This window comes from Zea mays, chromosome 3, assembly GCF_902167145.1.
Source record: "Zea mays cultivar B73 chromosome 3, Zm-B73-REFERENCE-NAM-5.0, whole genome shotgun sequence".
Classification (NCBI taxonomy): Eukaryota; Viridiplantae; Streptophyta; class Magnoliopsida; order Poales; family Poaceae; genus Zea; species Zea mays.
In genome coordinates, this window is record NC_050098.1 from 69,556,373 (window position 1) to 69,571,303 (window position 14,931).

Below are 14,931 nucleotides of genomic sequence, written 5' to 3' on the forward strand. Positions count from 1 at the left end.
CGTCCAAAAATCGCCGTCGGCTATATTCGTCGGTAAACCCACGTTCTTATGGTAAGTTCGACGGCCTATTACATTAAGTTCGACGGTTTTTCACCCACGTTCTTTAACCAGTTTCTTGTAGTGAGTTAAAAGGTCCTCGATCATCAAGCCTACATCGGTACGGTCCTTAATCGACTCAAATGGAGAAACTACACCGAGACTTCCTTCTCATGCAAGTCACCTGCCCGGTTTTGTCTTTATCATTTACAATCCCTAAGTTTGGTACCTGATAGAGGTACATTTTTTCCGATGTTGAACCCATCATGGCCATGATGGATCCACCATCAAGTCCTTTCTTTGAAAACCACCCTTCCCATATGAAGCATCATCTTTGTTTTAAAAACAAAACATTTTTGTTTTCTAAAGCACAGCTAAACATCAGAAAACTTTTAAGTAAAACAGGTACTCAAAGAATGGTAATCAATTCCAAGGAAGGAAATGCAGCAATTGTTTATCACCCAACTCCTATCACCTAATGCATCATTTCAAGTGATAAAGAGTTAAAAATCACAAGGAAAGGGTAAATGCACCAAGGCTTGCCTTGTGTTGCAGGAGACTCAGGATCTGTTCCACAAATGTCAAAGTAGAAACTGTTCTCGACAGGTGGAATTTCAGCTCGTGGGGCAGTTTCTTCTTCGACAATCACTTCTTCTTCGTTTTCTGTATATGACAATACATATACATGAATGCTCATGTGATGCTATGAATATGTAGTTACAATAAAAACACCTTAAGTTATATCTTGAATATAACTTTCCTTCACGATACAATTGAGTCCCTAGGGTTTCCAGAGTTAGTATCCTATTAGGGTTAGGCCAATTCTACCTTAGGAAGCTAGGGTTTTGGGTTTGGGATCAAACAATGTCCAAAACATGCCAAACTTTACCCAAGGGCTTTAATTATCATACTAAGCTTACCCAAAAAGTTTTATGATTTTTGGAGCTACCAATTTAATTCTAAAAGTCTAAAAGACTAGATTTAGGCATCATTAATTGCTAAATAATTCATGGTTGGGACTAAAAATCTTGGAACTATTTTTATTAAATACTAGAGGAATTTAGGAGTCTAGTAAATTGGTCTCATGATTTTATCATTTTTCTACAATTTCCTATAAATTTCCTAAGCCTGGCAGAAAAAGAAAAAGGAAAGGAATGAATAGTAACGGGCTCAAACTAGCCCGAGCCGGCCCATGAACGGGGAAAACGCGCGCGCGCCTGCGCTGGTGATCTTGCACAGAGGACCCCAATGGTTTGAAAAAACCGGAAAGAGGTCACGACACTATTCATGTTTGTCTCTGACATTTGCGTAAAACCCCTCCCACTTCTATTCCTTCGCAAACCCAGGTCCCAGACGGCGAACGGCGGTGAGCGTGCTCTTCGGCGAGCTTGTACTGGCCGGGATACGCAACGACTAACACCCTAACTCGGTCGACACCTATTCCTACCCCTGGCGACCCTAATCCTTCCATTAATTCACAAATCCAGCCCAGAATTCGTCTGCTCACGACGGCAGTGAGAACCGGAGACAAATCAAGGTGTTCTTGGTGATTCAGTGAGGTCTAGCTCAATCAAACGGGTCTACGAGCAACAGGAGACTTAAGGGAGGCTAGAACATCAAGCAGAGAAGCTTGAACTAACCTGTAGAGGCTGGCAACGATGAGATGTCTCACTGCGGTGTTCCGACCGATTTGGGGGAAATTTGAAATTCGTGAGCTACGGTGGCTAATCAGAGGCGAGGGCTGGTGCACTGGACGCGTAACAACCTAGCGGAGCTAACTGAACGGTCAATTTATAGTGATCATCAGCGGTGGCGCTCAATTTGGGGAAGGCACACGGGCGTCCAGAGAGAGAGGAAGGTCACTGTCGCGAGCTACAGTGGCGATCACTAGCTAATGAGCTACGGTGGTCACTGCTGAGTTCATATGGCTGGCAACAACATGGTGAAAGGGTCACAGCTTGGCACAATCGCGGCGAATGGTGTACACCTCGGCAATGGCCGCTCGGCCACGTCGCCGACAAGTGGGTATGGCAACAGGGCGGCCACAGTGCCCCGACCTCATCCACGACGAAGATCTTTTCACATAAGTCAATCTGCGCGTTCACCGGGCACGAATTGTAGCACCGATGAGGATCGCGGCGTGGGGTCATCGGCGGTGAGTTCAGTGAACCTGCGATCTTTTGCACGCACTGTACCATGGCGATCTCCTTCAGTGTGCCTAACAGAGCGATTTGAGGAACGGTTTTCTCCAATTTTCCTGTGACAACCCACTAATCCCTCAGTATCAAAGTTGTTGTCCTATAATCCAGCTTTGATTTTTTTATAGCAACCATACCTAATCAATCACTAGATCCTACTCAAATTCGATCTCAAGTTCATCTGTTTCCACTATCAGTCAGAATTCAGCCCTAAGGCTGACTGACAACCAGACTTCAAGTTCATTTATCTTTAATTTTTGTATAGCACCAATGTCTTGTCACTTAAGCAAAGTTGTACTCCTGTCATAGCTCTACAAGATTTCTGTATTGACCTGGGGCAAAATCTTCATGAATTGAGAAATACATAGCTCCAAAGTTGGCTCCATCTCACTGAATTTCAGACTTAGCCATATGGTGTTCATGGGACTTTTTGCAAATAAGTCCAAATCTTTCCATACTACTTGAAAAATCCTCCAATGTGAAAGTTACTTGGTTTTTGATATTCTATCACTTTGATATTTGCACTTTGGTCCAAATGTACATAGAATTTGAATTCACCCCCCTAGGGTACCAATAAGGGTTTTCTAGGGTCTCTTCTAGGGTTTTGAGCACTCTAGGGTTTTTGTGCCATTCAAATTCATCATCCTTAATCTCTTTTGAGTACTTCCAATAACTTTTGAGATTTCCCTCAATTTGGCTTACTATCACCCACATGCCCTAATCCTAGGGTTAAGTACCCTACCCTAGGGTTAAGCACACTTCAAGTCACCATATCACAACTTGTTTTGAAATTTTTACCTAGTAGATGCATTCTAGGTGTATCAACACAATGAAATGTCAATGCATAGGATGTCATGCTCATGTTTTAGTGCAAGTAACACCAGGGGTGTTACATCCTTCCCCCCATAAAAGAATCTCATCCCGAGATTTAAGGTCCTAGGGTAAGTAGTGGAAAAGGAAACACGTCACATCTTTATTTCCTTATTTGTCTTGCAGAGCAGGGGGTGGTATGGGGTTTATTCCAACTTTACAATCAGATATACACATTTTACAAGTTACATGAAACTAAAAACCTAGGAAAATTCTTCTCCAAGAAATCTTGAGTCTCCTAGGTAGCTTCTTCTTCAGTGTGCTAGTTCCATTGTACCTTATAGAACTTGAGGGTCCTTTTTCGAGTGATCCTGTCGTTCTGATCCAAAACTCGAATGGGATGTTCTGAATAAGTCAAATCTGGTTCCAAAGCAACATCCACCACATTGATGGTTCGATCAGGAATCCGAAGGCACTTCTTTAATTGAGATACATGGAACACATTATGTACTGTAGACAATGTTTCTGGCAGTTGAAGTCTGTACACCACTGGTCCATATCGTTCAATAATAAGAAACAGACCAATATACTGGGGTGCCAATTTCACTTTTACCTCGAAACGGTTCACACCCTTCATTGGTGATACTTTTAAGTATACATGATCATTAACTTGAAAGACCAAAGGTTGTCGTCGCTTATCCGCATAATTCTTCCATCGAGTTTGTGCCTCTTTCAAGTTGTGTATTATCTGTTGAACTTTTTATTCTCTCTCTTTGCCCATGTCAGGCCTGAAAAACCACCATTCCCCTGGTTCAGACCAATTTAAGGGGGTTCGACATCGCCACCCGTACAGTGCTTCAAATGGTGCCATCTTAATGCTCTCTTGATAACTGTTGTTATATGAAAATTCTGCTAATGGCAGACAATCATCCCATTTCTGTGGGAATTCCAAGACACATGCCCGTAACATATCTTCAAGTATCTGATTTACTCTCTCAGTTTGTCCACTTGTTTGAGGATGATAAGCCGAACTATGGAGTAATTTAGTACCCAAGGATTTGTGCAGTTCTTCCCAGAACTTGGATACAAATTGTGGTCCTCGGTCCGACACTATTGTTTTCGGAACTCCGTGCAAACTGAGAATACGAGCCACATATATCTGAGCATAAGTTATGACCGGATAATACGTTTTGACTGGCAGAAAATGAGCTATCTTTGTAAGCCGATCAATTATGACCTAAATTGAGTCAAAGCCTTTGGCTGTCTTGGGCAATCCCACAATGAAATCCATACTAATATCCTCCCATTTCCAAGTTGGGATGGACAAGGATTGTAATGGTCCAGCGGTCTTCATATGCACTGCCTTGACACGTCTATATGTGTCACATCTTGCCACATAGCGTGCAATTTCAATCTTCATTTTTGTCCACCAATAGTGTTGCTTTAAGTCTTGATACATCTTAGTACTCACCGGATGAATGGAATATCGAATATGATGAGCTTCGTCCAGAATTTGTTGGCGGACTTCAGCATTCTTTGGCACAACTATGCGATCCTTAAACCAGATTATTCCTTGATCATCCTTTCTGAAGCAATTTGCTTTGCTGGCCTCCATTTTCTCATGAATGCATTTCATACCCTTGTCGGTTCTTTGGGCATCAATAATTCTCGGTAGAAGGACTGACTCAAGCTTCAATTGTGTCAAAGTTCCGTGTTGTATCATAACCAGGTTCAACTTTTCCATTTCTTGACATAGGGTGATGTCAGGGGTCCTTACTGTAAGACAATGACAAGAAGCTTTGCGACTCAATGCATCTGCGACCACATTGGCTTTTCCTGGGTGATAGTGGATTTGCAAGTCATAATCTTTAATTAGCTCAAGCCATCTTCTCTGCCTCATGTTCAGTTCTGACTGGGTAAAGATATATTTCAGACTTTTGTGATCCGTATATAGATGACAAGTATTTCCCAGCAGATAATGATGCCATATTTTGAGGGCATGAACGGCTGCAGCCAATTCCAAATCATGAGTTGGATAGTGCTCCTCATGCCGGCGTAGTTGCTGTGAAGCATAAGTTATGACTTGGCCCTCTTGCATTAGAACACATCCGACACCACTGCCTAATGTGTCACAATACACATCAAAAGGCTTTTCAATATCTGGTTGAGCCAACACTAGAGCAGTGGTTAATAACACCTTTAGCTGCTCGAAGGCTTCATTACATTTTGAGGACCAATCAAACTTTGTATCATTCTTCAATAAACCCATAATAGGTTTAACAATCTTGGAGAAATCCAGAATGAATCTGCGGTAATATCCAGCTAGTCTAAGGAAACTCCGAACTTGATGTACTGTAGTTGGTGAGTTCCACTCTAAAATATCCTTGACTTTGCTGGGATCGACCGCAATCCCTTTTGTAGATAACACATGTCCAAGAAACTGGATTTCCTCCAACCAAAATGCACATTTGCTGAATTTGGCATACAACTGATGTTCCCTTAAGCGTGTTAGCACGATCCGCAAGTGCTTGGCATGCTCCTCTTCATTTTTGGAATAGATCAGAATGTCGTCAATGAAGACCACCACAAATTTATCCAACTCGGGCATAAATACCGAGTTTATTAAGTATGTGAAGTAGGCTGGAGCATTCGTCAATCCGAAAGACATGACCAAATACTCAAATAACCCATACCGCGTGGTAAATGCGGTCTTGGGTATATCCTTGGGTCAAATAGGTATCTGATGATAGCCTGACCTGAGATCAATCTTGGAGAATACCCGACTCCAGTAAGTTGATCGAATAAGATATCGATCCGAGGAAGAGGGTACTTGTTCTTGATGGTAACCTCATTGAGGGGTCTATAGTCCATGCACATTCGTAGTGTTTGATCCTTCTTCTTGACAAAAATTGCTGGACATCCCCATGGTGGTGAATTGGGTCTAATGAACCCTTTCTCAAGCAAGTCTTGTAGTTGAGTCTTGAGTTCTGCCAATTCATTAGATGGCATTTGGTACGACCTTCTAGAAATAGGAGCCGTACCGGGCTTCAGTTCAGTCACAAATTCCACATCCCTTTCTGGAGGCAACCCAAGCAAGTCTTTAGGAAAGACATCCGGAAATTCACATACCATCGGAATATTCTGAATTTCTTGTACGAAAGCCTCATACACTCGTCCAGAGGCTTTGGTTGGGGTAGTTACAGGGATGGACAACTGGATCTCTTCATGACCATGGCTTAATTTAATGGTCCTTAAGTCTATATTGATGATGGCCTTATGTTGGGCTAACCAGTTCATGCCCAGAATTTTATCTATGTCTGGCCCCTTTATAACAATCATGTTTGTAGGGAATTCATGTCCGGCCAATGTTACTGGTATATGGAAGGCTACTTCCTTAGTAAATATCCATCCCCCATGTGAGTGGATAACAAATCCCTCCCTTGATTCAGTGCAAAGTATGCAATATTTCTCCACAAAATTCTTGCTTATGAAGGTATGTGATGCACCAGAACCGAAGAGGATAACTGCTGGGTGATTGGTAACAAGGAACATACCCATCATCACATGTTCGCCCTCCGGTGTTGTAGCCACCTGGGTACAATAGACCCGTCCAGTTTTCTTGAAATTCTTGCCCGTTGAAGTGTTGGTCGTGTTCCCGTTTCCTTGATTTGAGTTCCCAGTAGTCTATTGAATGTTGGATTTATTTTGCTTCAGATATGGACAGTCCTTGATGAAATGTTCGGACTTTCCACAGTTGAAGCACCCACTAGAAAAACAGGGAAGGGCAGGGAAACGAGTACTAGGGCACTTGGCTGATTGTTAGGAGCGGGCAGTAGTGGGACGAATAAAGACGGACTGCTTGAATGGATATGAAGGTGGGCAAGGCGAAGAACGATTTTGATTAAAAGGTCGAATCACCAACCTGGTTCTCTTTTTAGGCCCTTGATTTGACCTTTCACCTCCATACCCCTTTGATTTTCCATGTCCCACATTCTTGGCTTCCACTGCCAGTGCTGTACTAACAACTCTGCTATAGGTAAGGTCCAGACATGTTGCCATTTTCCGCTGAAGCCTGTCATTGAGCCCCCTCATAAAACAATTCTTTTTCTTCAAGTCAGTATCCACCTGGTCAATGGTATGCTAAGAGAGGTGGTTGAATTTGTTGAGATACTGCATCACCGTATCTCCTCCTTGCTTCAATCGGATAAACTCTTCTAGTTTCATCTGAAGCACTCCCTCCGGAACATAATGCTCCCGGAATGCTAGCTTGAACTCCTCCCTGGTAATCTGATGTCCAACAGGCTGAATTGCTGAAAAATTTGCGAATCAGGTACTGGCAGGCCCTCTTAGCTGGTGAGCTGTGAACATGGGCTTTTGCATCTCCGTGCATCGTATTAACCCAAACTTTTGTTCCATTACTCACACCCATTTGTCGGCTTCTAAGGGTTCCTCTGCTTTAACGAAGAGCAGTGGTCGAGTCTCAGAGAATTCCAAATAAGTAGTATCACGTTGTCCTTGAGGGGGAACTCTGCCTCCATGCTGTTGGAATTGGTTGCCCGCCATTTAGCGCAAGAAGCGTGTATTATCAGCGGTGGCGTTGACCAGGGCAGCGATAGGCTCGGCCAAAGTCGGTGGTACCGGTGGCGGGTTGGGAGTGTCCTCCCCACCGCGGGATGTCCCCGCACCATTGTGTGCGCGAGTCCGTGATGACATCTGAGGCAAAGAAACATTTGAAAAATATAACATGCCAACGTACACCATCATATTACATTGCCAAAATGTAACAATTATACAGACTCCTTTATACAACTCAACTTTTCTTACTTATTTTACATAAGTACAATACTTAGACTATACTACTCTAGTCTTCTTCATCCTTCATTGCTCCATTTCCTGCTGCAGGAGACTGTTCGTCAGCAAGGTTCATAGAAGGAGGTGGCCTAAAAAGGTCCAACTCCCCATCAGGTCCATCATTAGTTGTTCCCGATGGTCCGGCTCCCATTACAGCGATGTTTGGTGGCACGTCCGGGTGCAGCCGATCATACAGTACATGCACTTCTTCATGTAAGGTATTACAGTATGCTTGCAGGTTTTCGAGGGATGCGCTCAGTTCTGCCACGCGAGATAGAGCTTTTGCTTCGCAGTCCCAAGCGAAAGAGCGCGAGTTAACGGCACAATCAATGGCCGTATCGCGTTCTGAAATTTCATACTGCAAGCGACTCACTTCGGCTGACATCTCCGCAATACAGTGGCTATCCCACTCACGCGCCCTACTCCTGTAGCGTAGTTCTGACCGGAGTTGCTCCACCCTGGCTTCTAGGTCTCCAATTGGGTCATTTCTGCCACTACTACTTCCTTCGTGTCTGTAGGCTAGCTGTAACACTATAAAAACCATCAACTAAAAATAATGCATTTAGTTATTAATGGTAATTATGGTAATAAATTTTTCATTCAAGTGTTTGTTATTTATTACATTTGACATAATTTTTTTGATTGCTCATGATTGTTTTTGGATATTTAATAGCATTTCTTCTTAAATGAAAATCAAAATAAATAATATAATAATTATTAGTCCCAAAAATAAATATTTTATTTATAAATATTTTTGGTTTAAATATTATGAATTTTAGGGTTATTTAAAAATATATTTTAAAATTACAAAAAGAAATAGAAAAAAAGGAAAAAGGAAAAGGAAACCCTAACCTTAAGACCCACTAGGGGGCCGCGTAAACCGGTTGCGCCCTCCCCTGGCTCCTCCAAGCCGCCGCCGCTGCTCTCTATCTTCTCCCCCTCCCTTTCCTCTCTTGCAAACCGGCCCCACCTGGCCTCTCTCTCCTCCCTCCCCTTTCCTCCCAAACCCGTGCCGCCAGGAGCGCAGCCGCCCAGGCCCGCCGCCCTGCCCAGCACCGCGCCAGGCCGACTGAGCCACGCCCTCCCCCACGCCAGGACCGTTGGAGCCGTGCCCAAGAGCCCCGACGCCGCAACCCCGACGTCCTGCACCACGCGGCCGAGCCCCATGCCGAGCCCAGGCGACCCGACCGAGCCGCCCCGAGCTACCCGCGACCGTTCTTCCTCTGCGTTAATGGAGCTTCACTGCTTCCATTTCTCCTCCCCATTACTCTCCTCCATGAAACCGACGCCATCAATGGCGCCTTGAAACCGACCGGTCGCCTCTCTCTCCCTTCCCCGACCGTCTCTTCCTCTCCCCTCCCTCCTTCTATAAAAACCGAGCCATGGAGTTCTCTCTCCTTGCCCAAGCTCGCCCAAGTCTCTCACGCTCTCTCTCTCTCTCTCGCTCCATTGCCCGCCGTCGAACCACCACCACCGACCGCCGGAGCTCGCCGTCGTGCCTCACCGGTCGCCATTCGGTCACCGGAGACGCACCCGAGCCCCGTTCGAGCTACGCCAACTGCCTTACCAAGCCTTAACCTAGACGCACGCCCAAGCCCGTCCGTTGTTCGTCGCAAGGTTGAAGACGACCCAAAATTATTTTTATGTATTTTTGAAATCATTTTTGATTCAATCTGTGAATTCTATAATTATTGTATTGTAATATGAGCATGTTGTGATTCAGAATTCATACGTATGTGCGCTATGGAATTTTTGGTAGATATATGCGATAAGTAGTGCACCGTGATTATTCATGTTATTTGTTTACGATGACTTTTAGAATGTTGGATTAGAAAGAAGTATGACGAAAATTACTAGACACATGTTTGTGATAAAAACACTAGATAGGTAATTTTTATAGTTAATTTTGTTCACAAGGAATGTTGGAAATTATTTGGAAGATTATATCATAAGTTCATTTTAATAGATAATAGAAACTTTTCTTAACATCGATTTAGTAAATGGTATAGAATTCATGGCAATATAAACATTATAGGTTATTATATGATTTATCTCTGATTATTTTTAGTGATATTTTGTTTTAGAAAGAAAAGAGAAAACTAAAAGAATATTACTAGTCGTAACAAAAATAGGTTTTTACTAGCCAAAATAAAGGTGTCCATAAATATAGCACTTAACTTTTAGTATTAGTAAAATACTTGTTTTTGTCATAAAAACCATGTTTATGTTATTAAAAGTTCAATTAGTGATTTATATTGATTTTTAGAATATTAATGTTAGTAGAGTCATGAATGAACCATTTTTAGAGATACGCATAAATTCAAGTTATAAAAGGAATAAAATCTATTAGTCTATTTATTAGTGTAAAAGAAAATAATTAGCCTTTATTTTCATAAAGAATATTAATACATATTAATACTAGTTAAAACTATTATTATAGCACCTACTCATAATTTCATCAATAATGACTCGCATTAACAGTCATAATGAATTAATAAGTATTTACGCGTTATGACGTATTTATGAGTGTGATATGTGTGATGAATGTAATGGTGAATGATTACCCCTATACTGGTGTATGTTTATTTATTTGGCGTACGTATTCTTTTGTATGTGCGATATGCAAATCGATGCTAGAAGTGGACTGTGAGGTAGACGAGCCTAACACGTTCGAGGACGACCCGCAGGACACGTTCGAGCAAGCCAATCCCTCTACATATTCTATTTGTACCCAATTAATGCATTTAATAATGTTTACATTTTGGATATATTGCATAATTTGATGGGATTTGCCTAAATAAGGATTTCCTAGATTTACCAACTGTATACCTTGATTACCCTGGGAAAATACTATGCTACCGCTCAACTTGATAATTTTGATGTCACTCATTATTTGATATTAATGTTCTAGAAATGAAATGAAATTGGCATTATGGTGTTAACCCGATGGTTAAATAAGATTATCTCATATTAATTGGAACATGGAGTGACCACCCAGGATAACAGTGCAACCACGAGTGCTATCATGACTTTGCCTTTGGTAATTAGCTTAATATGCTTAGTACCTAGCAACCTTACCTGAAATATGGGCAAGTGGGGGAGCGACAGTGGTGGCAGCTCACGTTAACATGGGGATATATTCTTGGCTAAGTTACCTCGCCTAGAGGGCCTCCACACCGACTTGAAAACCTTAGCGGGTTGCTTTGTATTAAGTGTATTTTGTGAAAGCCTCATAATGGATCCCTAGCCATTCACCTTGGTAGTGTTTACGGGTCCGATCAACCTAGGCTAGATGGGATACATGGCTTTTGGGTAAAGTTGTACCACCTCTGCAGAGTGTAAAACTGATATGTCAGTCGTGCTCACGGTTAAGAGCAACCTGGACCCTCACATGATAATTGAACTTAAACATGGACAGTAAATTGAGATCTGATGATCTGCCAATGGTTTGCTTAAGTGGTTTCACATAAGTGTTTTGATATACTCATATACCTTTGTTTAAATGGGATACTTGGGATATACATTTATTAGTAAGACAGGTGTTGTTAATAAAATATTGACCAACTAAAATGCTTACTGCTCAACCTTAGCCTCACCTTGTTAAACTTGCATTAATTTTCGCCCACTTGGTGAGCCCCGACCATAAGTGAGCTCACCCTTGCTAATATTTTGATCAGAGGGTGTTGAAGAAGACTTTGATGGAGATTTCGACGATGAGTTTTAAGTCTAACGATGCGTCGGCCATCTTCCTGTGGGAGATTACCCATATTTAATTTCACCTTACTTTGATGTTGATACTTGTTAGAGATACAATGATTCAGATGATGTAATAAAGTACTCTACTCTCTTTACTCCTTTATTGCATTGTCTTTTGATATATTACACTTGTGATGTCAACATATGTGTGGAAATGGATCTTGGCACACATATGCGATGCACCCGTCTCTGCCCCTAGAACCGGGTGTGACAGAAGTGGTATCAAAGCTATGCTGACCCAAGATCGTTAGACTAGTTAGAAATGGAAAGCCTAGTTTGTTCAAAACTTGCTAATTTCATTCATATAAAATTATTTTAATGGCCTTACCTATTTAAAATTCAACTGAGTTGACACTTTCTCTTGTAGATGGTTCATACTCTCCAAACCATCCGAGTTAACACCAACTATGCCCCTCCGCTACGACAAATTCCTTTCTACCCAGTAGTAGTTGAGGAAGTTCCGGTGGATCTCCCTCGCATTCAAGTGGAGCATGGAGTCATACTGGAAGACAGCTCGGAGGAACTTCTACCGACGCCCACTCCGTTGGCAGAGTCACTGGCCTTCGCAGCTAGGTCGTCAACCTCGGCACCACCTGCACCAGCCCTTCAAGCTCATGCACCTGGAGGCGACGACCCATACGACTCTAGGGACGATGATGAGGATGACGACGACGATGACGAGGATGATGAGAAAAATTTCAATGAGGAGGCCAACTATGCCCAGTAGGACTACTTCATGGGGTTTGGGCCTATCACCGAACATTACACATCAATGTTCGAGACATTGCACTTCCCCAACCTTCTGCAAGACGTGCTGCACGCGTTGGGAACCTACGTTCGTCCCTTGTACGAAACAAGGCGAGTGTGTGAGCCTCCCCGGGCTTGCTACTACATCACTCACATCCACGTCAGGGTGATGGATGCAGGGGATAGAGGATAAAGGACTCTGTCAGCTCATGAGTCCCTGACACCGCTATCCACCTACGCTGCTTCGGTCAGTGATGCTACCAGACGGACTTTGTGGTCTCTCAGAAACACCTACCGGCAACAGCTGCATGACATGAGGTTTAGGCATCTTCCTCTGCGTCTGAGTGGAGGAAGCCAGACCAGCATCGTTCCAAGTGGAGCTGGTGAGCATCGCCTCAACACCCTAGCTGGTGTAGTGGCCGGTCTTAACACCGACCTGGACAGTGCCACCTGGATCTCTCTAGGGTGCACTTGGAGCTGGAAGGTGCCCACGCCAGGATTGTAGCCCTGGAAGCCATACTTCAAGGACGGGGTCCGTCTGAAGCCGAGGTCCCCGCCATGGCGTTGTCCCCTCCCCGCAAGAGGATTCGCTATGGGGAACCCGGATCCATCACCAGGCTACTTTAAAGTTTTAAGTTATAAGTTGTAATAAGATAGTTTTCGCGTCAGACGATAAACACCTCTTTTATAAGTTATCTTTATAATAATAACAACCATGTGATGGTGTTGGTTGCAATGTTTGTGCACGATGTGTTCCATGTGTCTCAGTTGAAGAAATGCTTGGGAGTGCCCGAAGAGCAGTTGCCAGCAGAGGATCTTGAAGTTCAAGAAGATCTGACTTATATTGAGAAGCCAACTCAAATTCTGGAGACAGCAGATCGAATCACTCGGAGAAATACCATCAGGATGTGCAAATTCAAGTGGGGTCACCACTCAGAAGAAGAAGCAACCTGGGAAAGAGAAGATGATTTGAAAGCCAAGTACCCTGAGCTCTTTTCTAGCCAGCCCTGAATCTTGAGGCGAGATTCTTTTAAGGGGGATAGGTCTGTAACACCCTGATTTTGGGGGTATAAAATTTCTTTCTAATTATCACCCAAAATCATGTGTTACTCTTCCTTTTCTCACTCTAGGCTTTCTCTCTCTAGATTCTTTCTCCCTTTTTCCTTTTTGATTAGAAATAGCTTAAACTAGTAGAGGTTAATTATTTATTTTTGTCAAAACCTTATGAGTCATGACATGTTGCATCATGTTGAGCTTAAAATATTCTTTGAAGTGTTGCACAAGTTTGAATTTATTTGAATTTGAAACCTAGTTTGAATTTGGATTTGAAAACCCTATAGAAAAAGGAAATAGAAAAGGAATTAGAAAATCTAGAGAAAAAGAAAAGGAGAAAGCAGCCCAGTCGGCCCACTAAGCCTAGCTAGGCCGCACGCCCGCGCCGCCTAACAGGTGGACCCCACCTGTCAGCGGCGGTTCTCCCTCGTGCGCGCCCTCCCTCTCTAGCTCGCTGCCCAGTGGGGCCGACCTGTCGGCGCCAGTTTCCTTCGCCCGTTCGCGCTCTCTCTCTGTCTCGTGGGCCCGGTTCACCAGTGCCGAGCCGTTGCCCCCGCGCGTCCCTTTTTCTCTCTCGGCGCCGTGGGCCTGCCTTGTCAGTTCTGCCTTCCCCGCGTCCGCCGTGGACCGGCGCGTGCGCACTCGCGCACGTCGCCGGGTTTCTCGACCACGACGCCCGCCCACGCACCCAGCTCCCTTCTTAGAGCCCCGCTAGTGCCCCGCACTCGCCCATCGCCTCATTTCGCACACCCTCGCCCTCTCTCGCGCTCTGCCCTTGCCGCCGGACGCCGCCGGAGACCCGCGCCCTCGTTCCCGGCCAACCAGCTCGCCGGAGACCGCCCCAAGCTTCCCCGAGCTCCGCCTCGAGGAGAGACACCCGTCCCCGTGCCCAATTTCCCTTATTGCGCCCTGTGTTTGTCCAATTTCGCCTTCGCCGGTGCTCGACCGCGGCGGTCCGCCGTGCTCGCACGGTGGCTGGCCAATTTAGCTCGGTCTAGTTCGCCGGAGTAGTTCCCTATGTCACCCCTACCTCTGCTGAAGTTAGCCAAGGCCATAGCGCGCCTTAAGTCCCCTCCCCGTGGCCGGAATCGCTCACTGGAGTTTCTCCGGCCCGCCCAAGACTTTCTCACCGCCGTTCTCCCCTCTCTGCCCGTGGATTCATGGCCTCTTCCCCGCCATTGAGTTCGACGTGGCGTCCTCTTCCTCTCTGCCCAACTTCGGCGACCCCGGAGCCACCCTAGCTCGTGCCTGCCTCAACCCCGGTGACCTCACCGCCGCGGAGAGGAGCGGCACCGCCCGCAGCCGTCTGTTTCCCCAATCTGATCCCCTCCGTCTGATTCAGATCGAACAGCCCGGACCTCGTGATACCGCTTCGCCCACGCGCGCCTGACGCCCTCTCCCGCCTGTCAGCGCCGCCCGCAGCCGCTCATCCTTCCCGGTCTGATTTTCCCTGTCCGATCTTGATCAAACGGCTCGGATC